This window comes from Tamandua tetradactyla, chromosome 14 (assembly GCF_023851605.1).
Source record: "Tamandua tetradactyla isolate mTamTet1 chromosome 14, mTamTet1.pri, whole genome shotgun sequence".
In the NCBI taxonomy this organism is placed as follows: Eukaryota; Metazoa; Chordata; class Mammalia; order Pilosa; family Myrmecophagidae; genus Tamandua; species Tamandua tetradactyla.
In genome coordinates, this window is record NC_135340.1 from 84,958,147 (window position 1) to 84,982,009 (window position 23,863).

General features: G+C 36.6%; 1 protein-coding gene and 1 non-coding gene across 12 annotated transcripts in view; both read left to right on the forward strand.

Annotated features, from left to right (window-relative positions):
- The window catches only part of MAP2K5 (mitogen-activated protein kinase kinase 5), a 318,144-nt gene that overhangs the window by 148,693 nt on the left and 145,588 nt on the right, over window positions 1-23,863 (forward strand). The window lies entirely within an intron of this gene.
- LOC143656711 (U6 spliceosomal RNA) lies at window positions 17,325-17,431 on the forward strand. The gene has a single exon (XR_013162613.1). It is a non-coding gene; the product is annotated as a U6 spliceosomal RNA (small nuclear RNA).

Below are 23,863 nucleotides of genomic sequence, written 5' to 3' on the forward strand. Positions count from 1 at the left end.
CTCTAGTTCCTCCAGGTGATCAGTTAAATCCTCAGTTTTTACTCTTCTTTTTTAAACATTTTTTTTTTGTATGCTGTATGGTGGTAGTCACATTTCATTCTTTTTCCATGTGACTGTCCTTATTGCAGCACCATTTGTTGAATTTTTATTTGTTTGTTTGTTTGCTTGTCTATTTATTTTTGGGAATTTCATGGGCTGGGAATCAAACCTGTGTCTCCCACATGGTAGGTGAGAATTCTAACACTGAACTACCCTTGCACCCCCTCTTCTTTTTTAATGTAGGCATTTACGGCAATGAATTTCCTTCTCAGAACTGCCTTTATTAGTTATGCTGCATCCCAAAAGTTCTGATGTGTTGTATTCTCATTTTCATTTGTCTCCAGAAATTTACCAATCTCTCTTGCAATTTCTTCTTTGACACGCTGATTGTTTAAGAGTGCACTATTTAATCTCCATATATTTGTGAAATTTTTTATTCTTTCCTAGTTCTTGATTTTCAGCTTCCTTTTGTTGTGACTACAGAAAGTGCTTTGAACAATTTCAGTGTTTTAAAATTTATGAAGATCTGTTCTGTCCCCCAGCATCTGATCTATCCTAGAGAATGTTCCATTAGCACTAGAAAATAATGTATATGCTGGTGTTATGGGGTGTAACGATCTACATATATCTGTTGTTAGGTCTAATTAATTTATGAAATTGTTTAAGTTCTCTGTTTCCTTGTTGATCTTCTGTCTGGTTGATCTGTCTATAAAGGAGAATGGTGTATTGAGGTCTCCCACTATTATTGTTGAAAAGTCTTTAGCTCCCTTCAGTTTTGCCAGTGTTTGCCTCATGTACTTTGGCGCTCCTTGATTGAGGGCATAAACATTTAAGATTGTTAATTTCTTCTTGCTGTATTGTCCCGTTTAATAATACATAGGTCTTTCCTTGTCTCTTAATGACACCTTTACATTTATAATCTGTTTTGCCTGATATTAGTATAGTGGTTTCTGCTTTCTTTTGGTTGCAGCTTGCATGGAACATCTTTTTCCATCCTTTCCTTTCTATCTCTTTGTGTCCTTGGGTCTAAGATGAGTCTCTTATAAGCAACATATGAATGGGTCTCATTTCTTAATCCGTTGTGCTAATCTTTATCTTTTAATTGTTGAATTTAATCTGATAACGTTTAAAGTTATTACTGTAAAAGCATTTCGTGAATTTGTCACCTTATCCGTTGGTTTTTTTTTTAACCTTTTTTTCTTGTGTCGTATAACATATATACAAAGGAAAGAAATGAAATAGCAGTAGTTTTCAAAGCACTCTTCAAAAAGTGGTTACAGGATATATCCCAGAGTATATCATGGGCTGCCATACGATCCCCTCATATTTTTCCTTCTAGCTGCTCCAGAATATAGGAGGCTAGAGGGCTTAAACACTTTTTTATCATCACAATCGACTTTTTTTCCTTCTTTTTTTGTGAACAATAACATATATACAAAAAAGCTATAAATTTCCAAGCACAGCACCACAATTAGTTGTAGAACATACTTCAGACTTTGAAATGGGTTACAAATTTCACAATTTTAGGTTTTTACTTCTAGCTGCTCTAAAATGCTGGAGACTAAAAGAGACACCAATTTAATGATTCAGCATTCATATTCATTTGTTAAGTCCTGTCTTCTATATATAATTACACCTTCACCTTTGATCTTTCCGTTCCTCTCTTTGGGGTTGTTTGGGCTCTGACAATTCTAAATTTTTTATATTGGAAGGGTCTGTCACTGATATGGGGTAGGGAGATGGAACTATCTGATGTTCTGGAGAGGCTGGGCTAGGTGTCAGGACTTATCTGAACCAGGGACCCATCTGGAGGTTGTAGGTTTCTGGCAAGCTACTCTAGTGCCTGGAAGCCTTGTGGAATTTTATAAATTGCCCTCGGCGTTCTTTAGGATTGGCTGGAATGGTCCTGCTTAGGGATCGGCAGGTTATGATACACAGCAAGGTCTACCTGAAGTTTTTGTAAGAGCAACCTGTAGAGTAGCCTCTCGACTGTATTTGAACTCTCTCTGCCACTGATTCTTTATTAATTATGCTTCTTTTCCTCCATTTGGTCAGGATATAATTATTGATCCCACAGTGCCAGGTCTGTCCTTGGGAGTCTTCTACCACATCACTGGGGAGACTTTTATCCCTGGATGTTATGTCCCACCTAGAGGGGAGGGCAGTGATTGCATTTGCAGAGTTGGGCTTAGAGATACTGAGGCATTTGAGCAACAACAGAGGTCCTCCAGAAGTAATTCTTAGGCATGCCTATAGGTAGTCTAAGCCTCTCTGCTACCTACATAAACTTCACAAGTGTAAGCTTCATGATCAAGAGCATGGCCTATTGATTTGGGTGTCCTTAAAATCTGACACAGTATCAGGGGATTCCCTGATGATAAGGTTTAATAATTTTGTATTCTTTCTCCCCTCCCTCAGGGTACTTTGCTAATATTTTTGGAAACATTAGAATGTTTCCAGGCATTACAATAATCTATATAGGATGAAAGGATGTCTTTCTCATTCTGTGCTCTCTGTTTTTCAGTTGTTCAAATCAGCTATACAAAAAAATTTCAGTTACAGATCAAATAAACCTTTCTTCCATTGGTCTCAAAGAGTATGTGTGGTTCTAAAATATAGATACTTTCTTCCTTTTCCCTATGTTCTGAATTACTTTAACCCCAACCTGTTTGGCTTCATTCTTATCTCTAAATTAGGTTATATATGTAAAACAGCCTCTCAGACTCCAGAAATAATAATCACCACTCCAGACCTAATGTGTCTGCTCTAAAATCTTACAATCTAGGCTCCTGTTTTCTTATAAGCATTTTCTAAAGGTAACCATACCATTGTTGTTTTTTTGTTTCTAGCTTATTTTATCTCACCAAATGTCCCACATGTTCATTCACATCGTTGCATCCCTCAAAGTATTGTTCCTTTTTGTAGATGCACAGCCTTCATTCATAAGCATACACCATCGTTCGCCATTTTATTTCTCCATCAGTGCATCCTTCAGCCACCTGCATTCATTGGGCATCGTGTAGAGGGCCCAAAGTCCACAGTCCATCAACATTCTCAATTTCAGATTATTTCATTGTTCCCAGGAGACAGAAAACCAATAAACACACCCTTACCAAATAGGAAATCTAACCTTCCTCTTAACTCTTGTCCCTCACCCCATTATTTACCTCTGCTGTTGCTGTGGTAGTACTGATGGTTTCCTTTTGACCATAGCTCATAACATCCAATAGCAGTTTTCCCCTTGTACCCTGGACTTAAACACTCTTTATACAAGAATCGTATCTTTCAAGTAATTCTTATAAGAACTCATTCATATTTCTAGTGTGAGTCAGTGGGACATGTAGGTCTATACAACCCCTTTCAATCTTGTTCATCTTTAATATGGTAATATTACTTCTAGACCCACTAGAGAATCACCTTCACTCCTGTCTGTTCTCTTACATTGGAGTTCAACCTCATTAACTAATGGTTCAGTCATCTCTAGCTTCTATGTACCTCTAAGTTACCTGTATTCTGTATTATATGTCTCTGATTATACCATTATGCTGGTCATAAGAGTCGAATCATACAGTATCTGTGTTTGGGGTGCAATGACCTATGTATGTCTGTTAGGTCTAATTCATATATCAAGTTATTTAACTTCTCTGTTTCCTTGTTAATCTTCTGTCTGGTTGTCCTATCTATAGAGGAAAGTGTTGTATTGAAGTCTTGTACTATTATTGTTGAAACATCTGTCGCTCCCTTCAGTTTTATTCGTTGGTTTTTATTTGTCAAAACTATCTATTCTTTTCCCTCTTTCTCATTTTATCCTTTAAGTTACCTTTATTGCTGCTCTTCAGTTCTCTGCCCTCCAAACCTCCTTCTCCTGTCTTCTTTTTTCGACCAACAGAATTCCCTTTAGTATTTCTTTTAGGGCCAGTCTGTTGTTGACAAATTTTCTCAGCCTTTGTCTATTGGTGAAAACTTTAATCTCTCCCTCCCTTCAGAAGGACAACTTTCCTGGAGTAAGAATTCTTGGCTGGAAGTCTTTCTCTTTTAAGATCTTAAATATATCATACCACTGCCTTCTCATCTCCATGTTGCCTGTTGAGTATTTTGAATTCACAGGCAAGTCGCTTTTGTATGTGGTGAGTAGCTTTTCTCTTGCTGCTTTCAGGATTTTCTGCTTCTCTTCAATATTTGACAGACTGATTAGTATGTGTCTTGGAGTAGGCTTCAACTAATCTTCCTAGCCCTTTTATCTTCTCATTCTGGGTTACCAATGTTTGTCATATTTATGTACTTCATGTTGTCCATCACTTCCTTGAGATCCAGTTCCATTTTTTTTCCATCTTTTTTGCCATGTGTTCTGTTGTGTGCTTGAGTTCAATTATGCTATCTTCTAGTTTGCTTATTCTTTCTTCCACCTCTTCAAATCTGCTGTTGTGTGTCTCAAGTATATTTTTAATTCACTTTACAATATCTTTCATCTCCATGAGATCAGCTATTTTTCTGTTTAATCTTTTGAATTATTCTTCATGCTCTTCTCATGTCTTCTTGATTTCCTTTATTTCTTTATAAATAACCTTGAGTATTTGTTCCATATTCTGTGTTCCCTCCAGTATTTAACTTGGTCATTTAGCTGGGTCATTTCTGCCTCGGTCTTCATGTGCTTTGTGATTTTCCGTTGTGGCCAGGGCATTTGATTATCTAGGTAAGGTGTTTTGCAGGTTGGTTTCTGTCACTCGTCTAAAGTTTTATATTTAATTGGTTTGCATTGGAGGTCCCCTTTTTGCACTTGGTTTGTCTGTAATTTCCTGCCAAACCAAGGCTCAAATCTCATATACAGGGTAGAGTTCCACTTGGGGGTCTATTAAAAGCTAAGCAGAAACAATGCATCGGAGGGTCAGTGACAGAATGCCTGCCTGTCATGCAGGAGACCCAGGATCAAGTCTCATCCCATGCACCCAAAAAAAAAAAAAAAAAAAAAAAAAGGAGAGAAGGAAAAAACCTATATATATGCATACAATTGAGGGTCAGTTAAAAAATATGCAGAAAATGGCATGCAGGTAGTTCAGCAATAGAAAGCTTGCCTGTCAGATGGGAGACCTGAGTTAACCTCCTGGCCCATTTTCCAGAAATAGAAAGAAAAATTGCAGCATGATCCTTGGCCAGCCTCCTCTGCCCCATCTCATCATCTGTGTATGCCTGAGATTCCAGGCCTCCATGTGTAAAGGGGAGTGTGCAAGCCTCCTCTGTCAGCCAGCCATTGAATCGGTTCCACTCCTTGTCCTCCCCTCCTTCTTGGCTGGAGGGGTGACTCCTGGTCTCCACGAAAACCAGGCACCGCAGTGGCCTGCCTCAGGCATGGGGAACAAGCACTGTGTACTGACCCAGCAGTCCCTGTGCACAGGGGAAGCAAGTCCACCATCCTCTGGGTTCTCCATGGGCACTTCCAGCTGCTAGGGAAGACCACCCAAGCCTGCTGTGCAGCTCCCTCAGGACCCATGCTTTCCCTGCCTGCTGCTACATGCCACTCATCCCTGGTTTGCTCACACTTGAGATCCGTGAAGGACACTCAGCCCTCTCTTTGTCCCAGTCTCTCTGCTTTATCTGCAGTCCCAGTTGTTTGTTTATTTACTTAATTTATTTTTTTTACCCTATTCTTCTTGTTCCATGGAGCTTGGGTGAAGTCAGCCCACCCTAATCTGCCATTCTCCCAAGATTTCCAGGATTATTTTTTAAAGTCCTTGCCCAGTATGGTCAGAGTCTGGTCTCTTCCTTGTTTTCTGGATTTATATCTTGTTGCTTTAGATTGGCCGTCATTTCCTATTTCTTTGTTTTGTAATCTTTTGTTGCACAATATACCTTTTAATATATTAACTCTGTGGTTCAGTCCCTGAGTTCTCTGTTCCCTTATGTTTTTATCCAACTAGAGATAGGACAGAGATTTCACTGAGTGCCAGTAGCTAAAAAAAAAGAACACACCAACAATAAAAGCACCTTTCGCTGTCTTTGAAAATTGGCTTTGCAATGATTGGTACTCTCCTTCAAAGTTTAGCCCTCTTATTGAGATCAGCCAGAGGCAGTTAAAAAGTACAGAGTTGTCTGAAGATAAGAGATTGACATGTAAGGAAATAACTGCGAATAAAGCAGTATCGCTTAGGTAAGGAAAAGATTGCTCTCTAAATCAGACTGATGTAATCTAATCAAAAGGCATCTTTATTGGGAAAGGGTTTTAAAAGTACAAAGTACATTGAATATAAAGTATCATTAATAAAAAACTTATCAGAATCACATTGTAGAGTTACAAATTGGAGGACAAGCAAGGGCATTTCTTTTTAACTTTTTACTTCGAAGTAATTGTTGATCCCCAGGAAATTGCCCCCAAAAATGTAAAGGAGGTCCTATACCAAGGTATCCTTTGTAAACAAGGATGGAATTTAGGAGAAAACTGGAGGCTGAAAATCTGAAATTGTAATCTTTAAAAGTGCTATAGGGACTTGTAATATATTCCAGAATAATTTGATTATGTTTAAAGAAAAGGGAATGAGATAATAAAAATAAATCCTTTGGATTCCTTGTAAAGAAATGTTTATGTCAGTGTGGTTGAAAGAATACCTTAGTGTATATAAAAATTGATATTTGCAGCAAAAACAAGTTAAGAAATTATTATTTGCTGGATGAAGTGATTCTTTTAAGGAAAGGAATTGATGGGAAGCTCTTCTATCAATGGAAAACTTACTTGATTAATTTTAAGTAACTTATGAGTAGAATTTGCACATATCTTTCAAAACAACTCTTTTGCTGAGATTTACACATTTTGTCCCCATACTTGGGTTATAATGAATTTTTAAATGATCTAAGCCATATTTTTGCTTTATGCAGGATGTTAACTTTTTATAAAGGACTGGTTAGTGTTTGAGTAATCCAAGTCAATGTAAAGCGAAACATCCTCAGTTAGATTTATGCCGTAATAATATAAATATGAGGAAATTGAGATATGGGAGCTTCTTTGCCTGAGCTTTGTGACTGCTTAGTCAAATTTGTCTGGAAGGGGAGCATTTATGTTAGACATGTGCCAGGAAACCTTGACTTCTATCTAATATCATTTAAAATAATTATCTTTTAAATGTCAATATTAATCACATAACAATGCTGTTGGAGATCATAACTTAACATTTTTGCACACATACAGAGAAAAAAAAAAGATTGAGACCATTAACTGAGATAAACAGACTAGTTTAATGACTGTTTGTTGTTGGTTTATCTCCCACCCTGACTATCCACACAAATGAATGTCTCTAGAAATGGCCTAAGTTGGTCATTCATTCTCTTTGCCTCAGGAGATCGCTAAGGATTTTTGCATTTGTTGTAATGATTTTGACATGATTTTCAAAAGTCAGGAAACCAATATATTGTTACTTAAAATTGTTCTTTTAAAAGAATATGTGTTTAGAATATATAAAGAACAAACAACCCAACTAGAAAATGGACAAAACATAGTAAGAGATAGTCTAGCAAAGAGGATCTGTAGATGGCAAATAAGCACATGTAAAGATGTCCAACATAGTTATATGAGAAATGCAAATTTAAAACCACAATGAGATATCATTATGCACCCATAGTAACTAAAATTAAAATTGTTGACAATACCAAATGATGATAAGAATACAGAAAAGATGTATCATACATTACTGGTGGAAATTTAAATGATACGGCCCCTCTGGAAAATTTGGCAGTTTATTAAAAAAGAAAACTAGCCACTGCCATATGACCCAGCCATTGGATTCTGGGCATTTATCTCAAAGAAATAAAGACTCATGTTCACATAAAAACTTGTACGGTAATACCCCTAAGTGGAAACAACCCTCTGCCCTTGAATGAGTGAATTGTTAAAAAAAGCCTATGGTACATCCATACCTATAGAATATTCTTCAGCAATAAAAAGGAGCAACGTATTGAATATACACAACCTAGATATATCTAAAGAAAATTATAAGTGAAAAAAAGTAATCCCAATAGGTTCTATACTGTATGATTCCATTTATTTTAACATTCTTGACATGAAAAAATTTGCAGGCATTAAATATTAACATAAATTTTAGAGAACAGATTAGTGTTTGCCAGAGGTTATCGAGGGATAGGGGTATGAGGGAAGAGGATATGGCTATAAAAGAGCAAAATGAGTTCATGGAAATGTACTCTAAATTGATTATATCAGTGGCAATATCTTGTTTGTGATTTTGGACTATAGTTTTATTAGATACTACTCTTGAGGGAACCTGGGTAAAGGATACACAAGCTTTCTCTATTATTTCTTATAAACTGCATATGAATCTACAGTGATCTCAAAATAAATAGCTTAATTAAAATAATAATAATATGTAACCTTTCTACAGTTGTTTATATTCAACAGTTATACTTAATTAGAGAGGGTTGTACTCGACATAATTTTTGTTTCTTTCATGACATTTGCGATGGGATTTGATCATAGGCAAATCATAGGATTTGGGGCTCAAGGACAAGAGAGTGAGGAACTATGGGGAAATTACCATGCAGGCCTAAGCCTCCTCCTATTTTGAAAATGAGTTATCTGTGAAGCCTTGGTGGAGACAGAAGAAAAGAGGTCATGTAATCTACAGAGAAGAAATGCAAATCGAAGAGGTAATTAGATCCCATTCTCCTCCGTTAAGATCTTCCTGCCTTGCTGAGGTTTGGGATTTAAACTAGATTGGGATTTATGTGATTGTGCTGTGTTTTGACTCACAGGCCTTTATGGCACTCACATGGTGACTCCCTGTCCAACCACCCAGCAAGAGGCACTCACAGTACACAGATGAATGTTTGATTCACAAAACCCCACAGCTAACTCTAATCATACCTTTGCCACTTAGGCAGCCATGAAGTTTAGGAAATCACCAGTGGATTTTAAGGTAATTTCTGTTAGTAGAAGATGGAAGCCACAGTTTATGACACTGATTGTATGCCAGTGCATATTTGTTGCATGAACAGTTTGAATAAAAATTTTCTGGGAAATAATGTTTTTTCCTAGAACTGTTTATAATGCAGTTTAATTGGAAGTCATCCTTTGTTCCCCCTTTTAATATTAAAGTAAGAGATATATCCTCAGAACAGTCTGCCAAGCAGAATGAACAGATACCTTTAGCAGTTAGAAGACTTCTCCACATCTGTCTTTTCTCCATGGAAATCAGAGCCATTCTTTTGCTGTTGGAGGCTTATGGTCTTTCTGGATTGGTATAATAACAATTATTGTTGTTATTGGTATTATCATTTATTGAGTTCTTTCCTTTTTTTTTTGCATGGGCAGGCACCGAGAATCGAACCCGGGTCTCCAGCATGGCAGATGAGATCTCTGTGTGCTGAGCCACTGTGGCCCGCCCTGTGTATATATATTTTTATTTAATCCTGGTGATAGCCTTATAAAGGAGGTATTATTGTATTCCCATTTTTAGATGAGGAAGCTAAGGCTCAGAGAGGTTTAAATAATTTTGCTCAGTAATAAGAAAGGCAAGAGTGTTTGGTGGCCTAATGGAAGAGCTGTAGTTTTAGGGGCTCATCTAGGCTTAACTTTTGCTTCTTAATTCAACTCAGCTATGATCCTGGGTCTGTTTCTTAACCTCTTTCAGGTTATAACAGGATGTCTGGCATAAAAAGCTATTGCTATAGTTAAAACAATTGCTTCTCAGGAGACAAAGGAAAAGGAAATAGAACCTTCCTCAAACTTCCCTCTTTCTTTATCAACTTCTCTTATAGAGAAAACTAGCCTGTGAGAAATAAAAAGAGCCTTAAATAAACACCTAGATGAGTTTCCTGCGAATTTCACAAGATCAGCCAACAATTTAGGGTCAAAGCTGGGATAATAATCCAGCCATTGGTTCAAATTAAATTTGTCTTATAAATATAATACAGCTATTTAAGGCTTAAGAGTTAGAGTTGGAGCCTTTGATTGTATGGCCTTGGGCAAGTAACTTCATTAATTTGAAGCCTCAATTTCTTCATCTGTAAAATGGTGTTAATAATAGTGCCTACCTCAAGAATTATAATGATAATTAAATGAGATAATGTATATAAAACATTTAGCCTAGGTGCCTAGCATAGAGTAGTTATCCAGTAAATGTTTTCTGCCATAATTTTTATTATTTCTTTAGAACTGTTTATTGGCCTTCCAGATAGACAATCAAAATGTATCTTACAATTTATTTTCACATTGAATATAGTGCTCTTTTTTCCTTTTTCACTAAAAAACTTTTATAAACAGTAAGAGTCTTATAATCAGTGGTATCTTAGACTTGGAAGAATAGATTGTTTCTCTAGAGCTGGGGCAGAATATGGGCCCCTTCTGACTTCTCAGAACTCATTCCACCATACCTGGTGCTTCCCACACACCAGCCTGAAAATGTTCATATTGTAGGTAGAATCTAAGATTCACCATTTTAAAGGGAAACCTCTAAACCTCTTTTACTTATTATGAAAGAATTGAGGGAAGGGGATTGAGAACCCCAGGCCCTTTGCCCTTGTTATTAGCCTTGTGAATGTTACATATCTCCTGTCTTTACTTATGTGAAAGGGGAGAGCCATATGTGTCTGTTTCTTCCATTTTGCCCACATTCATGAGACTCTAGACAATAACTATCATTTAGGATGGCTGATTACGCTACTTAATTTTATTTAAAGCTTTTGCAAGAATATTTGGATGACCTACCCTTTATTACGTGATAGAATGATTAGAAAAACTTTCATATCGCGTTTTGGTTTTCTCTTAGTGTGTTCCTGTTGTGCACAGATGAATTTGTAATATAGATTGGTGACATAGTCTATAGTTAATTGTACCTGCTGTTCTCATTCATTAGAATGTAGTCCCCAAGAAATAAATAGATAAATATATTCATTGTTATTTCATGAGACAAATATAATGAAAGAGGATTGCCAAGGCACCATGGCACAGTGCTAGCAGAGGTTACTAGGAGTGGAGACCTGCTGATTCTTCCTCTGGTTCCCAGAAATGTAGCAAAATAAGGATTCAGTGGTTAGGAGAGTTAAAGTAGAGTTGAGAGGCTATTCTGGAGGCTACTCATACACAACCTTCAGCTAGATATTGCTAATTGCCACAGTTTGCCAAAGCCAGTCAACACCATTCCTGTTAACCCTAAGAATTCCTAGGGCTCTATCTGAGATTCTACAAAAGTTTCACGTCCTAAGATTACTTTCCAGAAACCTAAAACCTCCATGTGGTTCCTAAGCCATATAAGTCCTGAAGCCCAGATGGCTGAGCCTCTCCAAGAACATCAGCTCATTCCATCCCCCTGTCCATATTGTTGACACCCATTTCTAACATGAAAAAGAATGGGCATAGCCCAAATACCCCTAAAAATTGGAAGAAGGATCAAAGGAAAAGGAGTTATAAACAGAAGATAGGATTTAACAAATTAATATGACTGCTGAATCATCATATTGGTATTTCTTTTGAGTCTCATGTCTTGGAGCAGCTAGAAGGAAAAACCTGAAATTGTGGAACTACAACCCATTCCAAACTTTGACATCTATTCTATAACTACTTGTTACAGTGTACTTTGAAATTTATTGCTTTTTTGTATCTATGTTCTGTTTCATACACAAAAAAATGTTTAAAGGAAAAAAAAAAAAAAAGGAGGCCAAAATGGATCAGAAGTAGGAGGTATTGCCAGCACCAGATATGAGCAGATCACAGCAAAAAGGGGAATATTCAAATTGCATAGTTTTCCTTTTCTGACAAGAGAAAGTAACATGCACAATGTTAACGATTTTTTTTGGACCCAACTTTACAAGGAAATTATCAAGTAGGTCCCTATTCAAGGTACATTGGGTAACTCCAACTGTAGTTCAGTGAAAGACTTTTATTTCTGTTTTGAATAACCCCCTTGGCGCCCAGCCAAATCCTAACTGAGGGTAGCCTCCTGTCTGACCCATGATTGTCTTGGAGACATGGGTTGGGTAGTGGGCGGAGAAGCCTTTTGTGAAGAGCTATAGAAAGCACAAGCTCTTGAAGGCTCTGGCCTTTGTTAGCAAGCTTCAGCTTGGTGCTATTTATATGGATTGTTTAATGGTCAATTGATGCAGCACATGTAAAAATACAGTTTCCTGCATGAGGTGGTTATGGGTGGTACATGTGTTATCTCAACATGATACCAATTTCCACAGTCAATTTGGTCAATTCAATGGAAAAAAAAAATCAATCATTCTGGCAGTTACTGGGATATTTACTGAGGCAAACATGGTTTGTTGACTGAATTTCTTATGTTTGGCCCAGTTATTTTTGCATTGTATAGATACAGCCTTAGTCATTTTGGGAAATAACCTTAAATATAATAAAGTAACATTTAAAATTATTATCTTTCTTTAAATATTTGTAATCACAATTAATCAGGCCTTCTAGCACATATCAAGTTTTGGGGGTGCGTCAGTTTGAAACTATTATGTACCCCAGAAAAGGCATGTTTTAATCCGTATCCACTCTTGGGTGGGGGGGGGGCAGCCATTTCTTTAATCCTGATTCAGTATTGTAGGGTGGCAGTCCTTTTGATTAGATTATCTCCATGGAGATGCAGTGCTCCCAATTTTGGGTGTGACCTTTTAATTAGATGGAGATGTGACTCCACCTATTCAAGGTATGTCTTGATTAGTTTACTGGAGTCTTTCTTTAAAAGAGGAAACATTTTGGAGAGAGTTCAGAGCCAACAGAGACACTTGGAAAGCATCTGCTTGACTAACAACAGAGATACTTGGAGAACATTTATTTCAGAGCTGATAGAGAGCCGGATGTTTGGAGATACTTGGAGTGCTGACAGAGAGCAGATGCCTAGACACAGGCAGAACCCAGCAGGCATTGCCAGGTGCCTTCCCATAAGATGCTAAGTAAACCAGAACCCATAGTTGTGTCCTGTGGGAACAAAATGAAGGCCCACAGATGCTTGGAGAGGAAACCACTGGCATCACAAGCTGGAAGCAACAGAACCAGGAACAAGGATGAACAGACACCAGCCTCTTGCCTTCCCAGTTGACAGAAGTGTTCCAGATGGTATCAGCCTTTCTTGAGTGAAGATAACCTCTTGTTGGTGCCTTAATTTGAACATTTTAATGGCCTTAGAAATGTATACTTGCAACTTAATAAATTCCCTTTTTAAAAGCCATTCTTTTTTTGGTATATTGCATTCTGGCAGCTTTAACAAACTAATACAGAAGGGAAATAATTAATTATCATTAATTTTGTTCATGTAGGAAAGTGACCATGGTGACCACAAAGCACCCACTAAATTATGAAAATGTTAATGATAAGTCAAGTTGTTTGGAGGTTGAGTTCTGAAGTGATACTAACATATAACTTACATACCATAAAGTCAAATATTTTAATGATTTTTAGTAGATTCATAAAATTGTGCAAACATTGTCATAATCCAGTTTTAGAACATTTCTCTGAAAGAATCCACATACCCATTTACAGTAAATCCCTGCTTCCAACCCTAACCCCAGGCATCCACTAATTTGTTTTCTGACTCTGCAGATTTGCCTTTTTCTGGACAATTTATATAAACATAATCATACAATATGACTATCTGATATTTTTTAGTTAGTATAATGGTTTTGAGATTCATCTGTGTTGTAGCATGTATCATCAGTTGATTCCTTTTCTATTGCTGAATAGTATTCCCTTTTATGAATTTAAGCACATTTTGTCTCTCCATGCACTATTAGATGGCCATTTATATTTTATCCAGTTTGGGCTTCTTGTAAATAATGCTGCTATTTGTGTACAAATGTTTTTGTAGTCTTATATTTTCATTTCTTTTGGGTAGATACCCAGCAGTAGAATTGCTGGGTTGTATGATAAGTTTATTTTTAATTTTTTAAGAAACTTTAAGGCTGATTGTTTATTCAGTTACAGGCTCTGTAGAGAACCACCTACTGTTACATGAGACCCTATTTGTAGACTTTTCCATTCTTTCCATTCCCTGAATATTTTTCTAATAATCCTCTAGGCATTTCAAATTTTTGGATGGAACTGCATTATAATCATCTATTATCTTGTACTGTTACTCCTGCAACACAAATATTCATTGCACCATCTCTGAAAAGCCCGGCTGACTGTGAAATCTCCCTGAAGGAGTGGGAAAATATTTTGACAAGAGGCACATGTTAAATCTTCTGTGATCCCACCTGAACAATGTTCGCCATTCTAGAAGAAGCCTGCTTTCAGGGGGAGCTGGTGTAGTGAACGTTAATCTCGCTTAGCATTTGGGTCTGGTCTGGAATATTAAGTGGTCCACATCTGACTTTCTAGGGTGGGAGTCGTCATTATTACCAATTCTCTGTAGCAGCAGCTTATAGTATATCCAGTGCATTCAGGTTAACGAGATGTTTTTCTCATTTATTTTATTCATGAAACTCCAGCTCTGTATAAGGCACTACTAAGCACATAATCTCACTTAATTCTCATAACCCTGTCAATGTAGAAAGATCAGGTATCAGCCCTGATCTTATATATGGGAACAGAGGCTCAGTGAGGTCTCACAATCAGTATGCTGGGGTTCTTACTAGGATCTTGGATTAAATCCAGAGGGTGTTTTCCATTTTCCATGACATCACTCTGCTTCTCCTAAGAGGTTCTGACCAACAGGAATCTATTCTGACTCCTTTAAAAGCCTATCTGTATAAAGTGACAATTTTTTGTCCAAAGTGAAAGATGGTAAGGAATATCTGGTATTAAGACTGGGAGAGAGAGAAAAAAGAAAAGACTGAATTGCTTTGCATTGTATCTTTAATCTCACTTTCTCCAACATGATACATTTGTCCAAGATAGATTGAAACAAAAATTCAAATTAGGGAACACTAAACATAATATTTTATACTTAGTGCAAAGGAAGTTAAAGTTAATTTGGTTTTTCACTAAAGGCTTATGGGTTGGATTACAAGAAGTTTATTTCTCTTTAGTTGTATGAAAAGGGCCTATAATTCTGGGCTTCTACACACCTCATTTGTATTGTCTTTGAGAAATCAATGCCCTACTATTCATTTAAGCTTCCCTGCCTTCAATAAAATTAATTGATAAACCCTAATAATTAATGGCCTGATTAAACCAAAATGACTTGCATCTGCCCTGGTGATTGCCATTTATAATCAGTCACTTTAATGACTCATCTTTTCTGCGCTTTGCTTACAGAAGAAAGGCTATGGATGTTTTTAAGTGAGCTGAATGAAAAGCTGTGTGCATGCAATTGCTATTTTTTTAACATAACTTGCAATGAATAAAGACCTAATATTGTTTACATCCCATCTACCACAAAAAAGGATTTGAGGTAGTTTACAATATAAAGTCAAAACAATTACAAAAGCAAAAAAAAAAAATTAAAAAATACAGTTTTTTCCACAAGAAGTCACTGCGATGGGACTTGTCCTTTACCAAAAAGGCTAGAAAACTGGACAAAATATATGAAATAATTGTCTTCATGAGACAACAAGCAATGTCGGATTGTGATCCCTGAGAGCAGGGAAACAAATGAGGTGAGCCCTGTAGTCACCTAAGCTTTCAGCCTGGAGACAGTATCTGGACTGCAGCAGAGGGAGGGGAACCCAAACAGCTCATAGGTCTCACTGAGCTGAATAGACAGAGTTTGTAGTTTAAGGAAGCCAAAAGTGGTAGAATGTATGGATCGGAGTCCTAGAGAGGAAGGAGCTATGGCTCTAGTATAGCGGTCTCCTTGAGTCTTTGACCAAATATAAATTTTTACATTGCTAGGATGAAGCCTCATAAAGCTAGATAACAAACTACCTTATAAAAAGAACATTTCTGGGAAATTGTAAGCCAAACAGTTCCCAAAGCTCCCACAGATTTGGAATCTTTAATTCCCACCAGCTAGGGTGGGGAGACCTCAGTAAATACATTAGAGTATTCAGGAGAGACTTCAGAAGGGTCATGCTTTTAGCGCTGGGGTTAAGCTAGTCCTGCAGTAAAGGCTAGACTATCCATCAAAAACAAAGCAAAACATAAAACAACTTTAAAATAAGCATCTAAGGAATCAAGTTATCTGCAAATAACTACCTGCTGCCAATATCAAATCTAATACTCTTTTAAGGATTACAACAAAATTCAACTCCCAACAATGTGAGATTCATTTTATGTGTCTACTTGGCTAGGTTATAGTGTCCAGGTTTTTTGGCCAAACACTGGCCTAAATGTTGCTGTGGGTGTATTTGAAACATGTGATTAACATCTCTAATTAGTTGATTTTAAGTAAAGGAATATTTTATTTCACCCTTGGTAATTTAGGTGGCCTTCTCCAATCAGTTGGAGGCTTTAAGAGCAAAGAATTGAGAGTTCCAGGAAACAGAAAAAATTCTGCCTCAAGACTACAACATCAACCCCCCTGAGGATTTCCTGTCTACCAGCATTACCTATAGACTTTAGACTCAGTGCTGCTGTATCACTCATACTGGAATTTCCAGCCTGCCAAACCTGACCTACAGATCTCAGATTTACCAGCCCCTGCTATCACATGAGCCAGTTTCTTAAAATAAATTTCTTGTGTGTCTATGTGTGTGTGTGTTTTACACCTGCACGTATATCTTGTTGATTCTAAATCTTCAAAGAACTCTGCCTGATACACTGGCATCCAAATAAAAATTGGTAGATGAACAAAAAATTGTTCTTCTAATTATGGATGAAAGACCATAACCAGGGGGGAAATTATTCAGTACAAGGGTCCCCTCTCCCCCAAGGATGATGGATTTGGCTTTAAAATAGCTATTTTAAGTGTAATAAATATGCTTAAGGACTTAAAAGAAACCATTTAAATATATTAAAGTGAGAGAAGAAAGATATAAAGAGTGAAATGGAACACCTAGAAATGGAGAATAAAATATCTGAAATAAAAATTTCACTGGAGGTATTAGTAGTGGATTGTGTACTATGGGATAAATTATTGGTGATCTTGAAGTTAGAAATACGAAAATTAATCCGAAGTAAACTACACAGAGAAAAGAGACTTTTAAAAATGGCTACAGCCTCCAAGAACTTTGCGTTAATAACAAGAAGTCTGCATGTATGTGAACTGGATTCCTGAAAGGAAAGGAGAAAGAAGAAGGAACAAAAATGATTTGAAAAAGTAGTGGCCTAAAACTGTCTAATTTAAGGAAACCAATAAACCCATAGATCTAAGAACCTTAACAAACCCTTAGGGAATAAACACAAACCACATCAAAGCATATAACAATCAAATTTCTTAAAACCAATGATAAAAAAGAAATATTTAGTGCTTGCTTAGGCGTCACATATACTAAAATTGAAACAGTACAGAGAAGATTAGCATGGCCCTTGCGCAAGGATGACACACAAATTTGTGAAGCATTCCATATTCTTTTAAAAAAAGAAATATTTATAATATTCAAGAAAAAAAGTCAAAAGGATCAAAGATAAGAAGACAGCACTACACATTCTAGAAGCTATGTAAACCAAAAGATAATGGAAAGACATCTTTAAAATGCTTAAAGGAAAACCTGTCAACCCAGAATTCTATTCCCAGTAAATATCTCTTTCAAAAATAACAACAAAATAAAGACTTCTTCAAACAAAGCTGAGGAGACTCCTTGCCAGCAGACCATCATTATAAAAAAAAAGTGATTTAAGCAGAAGGAAAATGGGAGGTTCGCGTTCCCTGAGAGAATGAAGACTGCCAGAAATAGTGAACATGTGGATAAATATAAAAGACTTTGTCCACATGGTTAAATTTCTTTAGAAGGTAATTATTTAAGGCAAAAAGGAAGTCTCTTGAAACTTATTTCTGTAATAGTGCAGCTAAGCCTACTTATAAATATGCCAAAGAATCTCTCCCAGAGAACCTCTTTTGTTGCTCAGATGTGCCCTCTCTGTCTAAGCCAAACTGCAAATAAACTCATTACCCTCCCCCCTATGTGGGACATGACATTCAGGGGTGAAAATCTCCCTGACATTATCGGACATGACTCCCAGAGATGAGCCAGGCTCTGGTACTGTTGGATTGAAAATTCCTTCTTGACCATAAGGGGAGAAAGAAATGTAACAAAATAAAGTCTCAACGGCTAAGAGATTTCAAATAGAGTTGAGAGGTCATTCTGGAGGTTATTCTTACACAGTATATAGATATCCCTTTTCAGTTTTTGATGTATTGGAGTAGCTAGAAGGAAATGCCTGAAACTGTTTTAAATAACTATAGAGCTTTTAAGTTGTGACTGTGTGATTGTGAAAACTTAGTGACTGATACTCCCTTTACCCAGTGCATGAACATTCTTATTCTTGTTTTTATATTTTTTGGAGTAATGAAAATGTTCAAAATTCTATGGTGTTAACAAATGTACAGCTATGTGATAACAGTGCATGAACCACACTGATTGTACAAAAATTTGGATGATTATATGATATTTGAATATATAATTGCTTTAGTTTGCTTAATTTGCCAGAATTCAACACACCAGAGATGGATTGGCTTTTTTTTTTTTTTGAGACTTTAAACATTTTATCTTTAATTCCTACTACTATAAGAAATAAATTATCTCTAATTTGATTAGAACAACTCATAAGAATATGAACTTGAGCACTATACAATGTATAATTATAACATATTTCAAATGTATAAAAAATAGAGAACAGATACACAATTTATCCCTCCCTCCCTTTTTTTTTCCCACCACAAGTACTGTCCTCTGGCTTGTGTGACTCATTCCTGACATGTCTCTCTCTTTTTTTTGAACATAGGTAGGTATATAACCATAAACAAAGAAGCATTTGGATGATCTCTGTGATGGCTAAGTTCATGTGTCAATTTGGCTAGGTTTTGGTGTTTAATTGCGTGGTCAAGTAAGCACTTGCCTAATTGTTACTGTGAGGATATTTCCTTGATTTAAATCATCAGTAAGTTGATTACAACCATGGCTGATTACATCTACAATTAACTAAGGAGTTTATCTTCAATGATGAGAGACGTTTCATCCAATTAGTTAAAGGCCTTAAAAGTGGAACTGTTGATTTCAGTAGTCTGAAGAATTTCCATCTCTACATCAGCCAGCCAGCCAGCTTCTCCTTGGAAAACTTTCATTGGAATTCTCAGATTGGGGCCTGCTTTTGGACTTACCCATTTCCACAGACACATGGGACAATTCTTATAATAAATTTCATAATATTATATATGTATAAATTGAATATATTATATATAATTATCCTATTAGGTCTGTTTCCCTGGAGAACCCCATCTAATACAGTTTTGGTACTGGCAGTGTAGACACTGGTTCAGAAGTGACATTAATTTCAGGAGACTAAAAAAAATATTGTGGTCTACCAGTCAGAATAGAGGCTTAAGGCAGTCAGGTTTTGGGTGATCAATGGAGGTTTAAGCTCAGGACCACCGCAAAGACTTACTCTGTGGTTATTTCCTTAGTTCTGGAATGCATTATTAGAATAGTCATACTCAGCAACTGGCAAATCCCCATCTTGCTTGACTTGTGGAGTGAGGGCTATTATGGTAGGAAAGGTCAAATAATAATGCCAATAGAACTATCTCTACCCAGCAGAATGGAAGTCAAAAGCAGTACCACATTCCTGGAGGGAATGCAGAGATCAGTGCCACCATGAAGGACTTGAAGGTGTGACTCCCACATCTATATTCAAGTCTCTTATTTGGCCTGTGCAAAAAACAGATGGATCTTGCATAATGACAGTGGATTTTTGTAAACTTAACCAGGTGGTGACTCCAAACGCAACTGCTCTTCTAGGTGTGGTATCATTGTCTGAGCAAATCAATACATCCTCTCAAACCTGCTGTTTAGCTATTGATCTGGCAGATGCGTTTTGCTTGATTCCTATTAGTAAAGACCACCAGAAACAATTTGCTTTCAGCTGACAAGGCCAGCAATACACCTCTTTTCTATCTCAGAAGCATATCAATTCTTCAGCCCTATGCCATTATGTAGTCCACAGGGACCTCGATCATCTCTCACTTCCACAAGGTATCACACCAGTCCATTATATTGATTGTTGATTGAACCAATGAGCAAAAGTAGCAACAACTTCAACTTTTTGGTAAGACATTTTCCAGTCAGGTGGTGGGAGAAAAGTCCATAAAAAATTCAAAGTCCAGCCACCATCAGTGAAATTTCTAGGTATTCAGAGGTATAGGGCATGTTGAGATATCTCTTTTTTTTTTTTTTTCCTTTTCCACAGGTCTTTATTTCTTTTTTTTTTTATTAATTAAACAAAAAAAAAAAGAAATTAACACAACATTTAGAAATCATTCCATTCTACATATGCAGTAAGTAATTCTTAACATCATCACATAGATGCATGATCATCATTTCTTAGTACATTTGCATCGATTTAGGAAAAGAACTAGCAAAACAACAGAAAAAGATATAGAATGTTAATATAGAGAAAAAAATAAAAATAATAATAATAGTAAAAAAAAGACACAAAAAAACAAACAGACAAACAAAAAAAACCTATAGCTCAGATGCAGCTTCATTCAGTGTTTTAACATGATTACTTTACAATTAGGTATTATTGTGCTGTTCATTTTTGACTTTTTGTATCTAGTCCTGTTTCACAGTCTGTATCCCTTCAGCTCCAATTACCCATTATCTTACCCTGTTTCTAACTCCTGCTGATCTCTGTTACCAATGACATATTCCAAGTTTATTCTCGAATGTCGGTTCACATCAGTGGGACCATACAGTATTTGTCCTTTAGTTTTTGACTAGACTCATTCAGCATAATGTTCTCTAGGTCCATCCATGTTATTACATGCTTCATAAGTTTATTCTGTCTTAAAGCTGCATAATATTCCACCGTATGTATATACCACAGTTTGTTTAGCCACTCATCTGTTGATGGACATTTTGGCTGTTTCCATCTCTTTGCAATTGTAAATAACGCTGCTATAAACATTGGTGTGCAAATGTCTGTTTGTGTCTTTGCCCTTAAGTCCTTTGAGTAGATACCCAGCAATGGTATTGCTGGGTCGTATGGCAGTTCTATGTTCAGCTTTTTAAGGAACCGCCAAACTGCCTTCCACAGTGGTTGCACCATTTGACATTCCCACCAACAGTGGATAAGTGTGCCTCTTTCTCCGCATCCTCTCCAGCACTTGTCATTTTCTGTTTTGTTGATAATGGCCATTCTGGTGGGTGTGAGATGATATCTCATTGTGGTTTTGATTTGCATTTCTCTAATGGCCAGGGACATTGAGCATCTCTTCATGTGCCTTTTGGCCATTTGTATTTCCTCTTCTGAGAGGTGTCTGTTCAAGTCTTTTTCCCATTTTGTAGTTGGGTTGGCTGTCTTTTTGTTGAGTTGGACAATCTCTTTATAAATTCTGGATACTAGACCTTTATCTGATATGTCGTTTCCAAATATTGTCTCCCATTGTATAGGCTGTCGTTCTACTTTCTTGATGAAGTTCTTTGATGCACAAAAGTGTTTAATTTTGAGGAGCTCCCATTTATTTATTTATTTCTTCAGTGCTCTTGCTTTAGGTTTAAAGTCCATAAAACCACCTCCAATTGTAAGTTTCATAAGATATCTCCCTACATTTTCCTCTAACTGTTTTATGGTCTTAGACCTAATGTTTAGATCTTTGATCCATTTTGAGTTAACTTTTGTATAGGGTGTGAGATACGGGTCTTCTTTCATTCTTTTGCATATGGATATCCAGTTCTCTAGGCACCATTTATTGAAGAGCCTGTTCTGTCCCAGGTGAGTTGGCTTGACTGCCTTATCAAAGATCAAATGTCCATAGATGAGAGGGTCTATATCTGAGCACTCTGTTTGATTCCATTGGTTGATATATCTATCTTTATGCCAATACCATGCTGTTTTGACCACTGTGGCTTCATAATATGCCTTAAAGTCCGGCAGCGTGAGACCTCCAGCTTCGTTTTTTTTCCTCAAGATACTTTTAGCAATTCGGGGTACCCTGCCCTTCCAGATAAATTTGCTTATTGGTTTTTCTATTTCTGAAAAATAAGTTGTTGGGATTTTGATTGGTATTGCATTGAATCTGTAAATCAATTTAGGTAGGATTGACATCTTAACTATATTTAGTCTTCCAATCCGTGAACACGGTATGCCCTTCCATCTATTTAGGTCTTCTGTGATTTCTTTTAACAGTTTTTTGTAGTTTTCTTTGTATAGGTTTTTTGTCTCTTTAGTTAAATTTATTCCTAGGTATTTAATTCTTTTAGTTGCAAGTGTAAATGGGATTCGTTTCTTGATTTCCCCCTCAGCTTGTTCATTACTAGTGTATAGAAACGCTACAGATTTTTGAATGTTGATCTTGTAACCTGCTACTTTGCTGTACTCATTTATTAGCTCTAGTAGTTTTGTTGTGGATTTTTCCGGGTTTTCGATGTATAGTATCATATCGTCTGCAAACAGTGATAGTTTTACTTCTTCCTTTCCAATTTTGATGCCTTGTATTTCTTTTTCTTTTCTAATTGCTCTGGCTAGAACTCCAACACGATGTTGAATAATAGTGGTGATAATGGACATCCTTGTCTTGTTCCTGATCTTAGGGGGAAAGTTTTCAATTTTTCCCCATTGAGGATGATATTAGCTGTGGGTTTTTCATATATTCCCTCTATCATTTTAAGGAAGTTCCCTTGTATTCCTATCTTTTGAAGTGTTTTCAACAGGAAAGGATGTTGAATCTTGTCAAATGCCTTCTCTGCATCAATTGAGATGATCATGTGATTCTTCTGCTTTGATTTGTTGATATGGTGTATTACATTAATTGATTTTCTTATGTTGAACCATCCTTGTATACCTGGGATGAATCCTACTTAGTCATGATGTATAATTCTTTTAATGTGTTGTTGGATTCGATTTGCTAGAATTTTGTTGAGGATTTTTGCATCTATATTCATTAGAGAGATTGGTCCGTAGTTTTCTTTTTTTGTAATATCTTTGCCTGGTTTGGGTATGAAGGTGATGTTGGCTTCATAGAATGAATTAGGTAGCTTTCCCTCCACTTCAATTTTTTTGAAGAGTTTGAGGAGAGTTGGTACTAATTTTTTCTGGAATGTTTGATAAAATTCACATGTGAAGCCGTCTGGTCCTGGACTTTTCTTTTTAGGAAGCTTTTGAATGACTGATTCAATTTCTTTACTTGTGATTGGTTTGTTGAGGTCATCTATTTCTTCTTGAGTCAAGGTTGGTTGTTCATGTCTTTCCAGGAACCCGTCCATTTCATCTAAATTGTTGTATTTATTAGCGTAAAGTTGTTCATAGTATCCTGTTATTACCTCCTTTATTTCTGTGAGGTCAGTGGTTATGTCTCCCCTTCCATTTCTGATCTTATTTATTTGCGTCCTCTCTCTTCTTCTTTTTGTCAGTCTTGCTAAGGGCCCATCAATCTTATTGATTTTCTCATAGAACCAGCTTCTGGTTTTATTGATTTTCTCAGTTGTTTTCATGTTTCAATTTCATTTATTTCTGCTCTAATCTTTGTTATTTCTTTCCTTTTGCTTGCTTTGGGGTTACTTTGCTGTTCTTTCTCCAGTTCTTCCAAGTGGACAGTTAATTCCTGAATTTTTGCCTTTTCTTCTTTTCTGATATAGGCATGTAGGGCAATAAATTTCCCTCTTAGCACTGCCTTTGCTGCGTCCCATAGGTTTTGATATGTTGTGTTTTTGTTTTCATTCGCCTTGAGGTATTTACTAATTTCTCTTGCAATTTCTTCTTTGACCCACTCGTTGTTTAAGAGTGTGTTGTTGAGCCTCCACGTATTTGTGAATTTTCTGGCACTCCACCTATTATTGATTTCCGCCT